At 41.7% G+C, this 2225-nt stretch overlaps 1 long non-coding RNA gene across 1 annotated transcript; it reads left to right on the top strand.

The window, feature by feature from the left end:
• Positions 1-540: 540 nt before the first annotated feature.
• On the top strand, positions 541-1624 carry LOC110509656 (uncharacterized). The gene is made up of 3 exons (XR_002471458.3): positions 541-703; positions 816-914; positions 1025-1624. It is a non-coding gene; the product is annotated as an uncharacterized LOC110509656 (long non-coding RNA).
• Positions 1625-2225: the final 601 nt, after the last annotated feature.

The following is a 2225-nucleotide window of genomic DNA, read 5'->3' as shown; positions in this document are numbered from 1 at the left end:
TATACTGTATGACACAGATACGGGTAAGTATAAAGAAATCTTCTCTCTAACACTTTAAATGTTAGCGGTGGACTTCATCGATCTCTTCACGAAATCCAGGAATGGCAACAGCTGGTGTCTGACGGCGACCGATCACTTTACCAAGTGGGTGGAGGGCAAGGAAATACCCATTAAGGTCAGTAAAGGAGGAGTACATGCTTAACTCTAAATTCCCTTCTGTAGTAACCCATTAAAAAGGGTGCGTGGAACCAAAAATAGATTTTATTTTTGTATGATACCCATCAAGGATGAGACAAGCGAAGGCCACCTCCAAGGCGATGGTGGACATCTTCAACACCTACGGTTCTCCTGAGCTCATCTAGAGTGACTGAGGTCATGAACGCTAGAACAAGTTACGGATTTTATAGGTCATATTCTGTCACCAATGGTTTGATTGATTTATTTTTTACAATTTGTTTTTGTTTTTCCATGGTACATAATCAGACATATTTCAATATCTTACATTGTCAATAGAAATCGCTTTCCTACCCCCTCCTCCAGGTTTGGTGACTGGACCAACCAGACCATCAAGACTGCCATGGGCAAGTCCCTTGATTGCTACCAGGAAGGTTGGGAGAACTACCTGATGGTAATTCTCATTGCACACAGCAGCAGCATCTAGGCCTCCACCGAGTACGGACGGGAACCGCAGCTGTTGACTGAGGTAAAAAATGCAATTGTAGATACAATTATGATATATACTGTAGTCTTTCAAATATGTGATTGACTTAGTGTTGTTGTTTGTCTATTGCTATTTTTGTACAACATACTTTCAGATCTCTGAAACCCCATCTGTAGTTGTCGAATCAGATGAGAACGCCTTCGAGGACCACTTTCAGGCACGGACGGAGAAGGATGTGGAGGTTTTTGACCAGGTAAAAATGATTGTCCGCTGTTAATTTATTTTCTGACCCTCCAAGAGATATGTAAAAAAATGTATTTGTAATATGGAATGTAATTTAATTGATTCCTGTTATCAATCAAGGTGAGACTGAACATGGACAAGGTGCAGGAGAATCAGAAGGAGAGCCACCGGAGCAGAATAAAGAAGGGGACCAAGTGCCATGACATCTGGGTGAATGACTTGGTTTGGAAGAAGGACGAAAGGAAGGCGAGACCTGGGAAACCTCACCGTTATTTCGCTCCTAGCTGGGGTCACCATCTGTTAAAGTGAATATAAAAAAATCTCTCATAATAACTATTTTCTTTTGCTCACAAAATAACCTGAAGCTAGTTTTAGTTTCCCTAATACTGATATTTTTCTCTTTGTCAATCTATGGTTACCTCGGTGGAAGCCAACAATCTTCTACAGTTGGAGCAGTTGGACGGTCGACCACCGAAAGCCCTGACACTCTACACTTCAGTGAAGCCCAATAGACAAACTATGTTAAGCTTTGGTTGACATTTGAGAAAGCAAGAAATTGTCGTTATGCTTATAAAAATGTACCTCTTCAATTTACCTCTCCAAATGACTTTAGGACCATCGACTGTCAGAGCCCCCCAGGAAGTATCCCATCCACCAGAACAAGTGAGTTCGGATCAGTCTGATTCTCTGTGCTCTGAGTCAGAGGAGGGCCAGCTTGAGGTAGGCTATACCTTCCAAAAGTGTTGAAAAGTACATATCTACCATTTATAACACTGCACTAATCCATCAGTTTTTCTCACAGTAAAGTGTAACCTGTGTGTTTGCTTGTTTACGTCTCTGTCTCCTACCCTGTTCCCTTGAACTCTGCTCCTGTTCTGCAGGACCTAGGGGTTCTGCCCAACACCCAGATGTTACATCATCTACAGCTACTGTTGTTGTCATGTTGTCAATATCTGCTAAGAAAGTTTTTTGCTCTATCATACTGGGCACATAATATGTGAAATACACAGATGAAGTAAAAGCACTAGCACTGCAAACACAGAACAAGCAGTTCCTGGACTTTGGAGTCTCCCTCTTCAAGTCCCCGTTCTGAGACAGGCTGGCTATTGAGAACAAGTGACAGGCAGAACCTCCCGCCCACACAGCAACCATGACCTCTATATTCCACAAACCAGAATTCTGTATTTTAGTCTATGATTGCCGTGTGAGTGTACAAAAAATCTGCGAAAATAAATGAATGACACAGCTGTACCAAAAACTATCGAAGTTTATGTATTAAAATCTTAAATATTGGCAGTTTGTTTTTCACAGCTGTTTCACA

This window comes from Oncorhynchus mykiss, chromosome 29, assembly GCF_057628025.1.
Source record: "Oncorhynchus mykiss isolate SJ-2025 chromosome 29, ASM5762802v1, whole genome shotgun sequence".
In the NCBI taxonomy this organism is placed as follows: Eukaryota; Metazoa; Chordata; class Actinopteri; order Salmoniformes; family Salmonidae; genus Oncorhynchus; species Oncorhynchus mykiss.
This window is presented reverse-complemented; position numbering and strand designations above follow the sequence as displayed.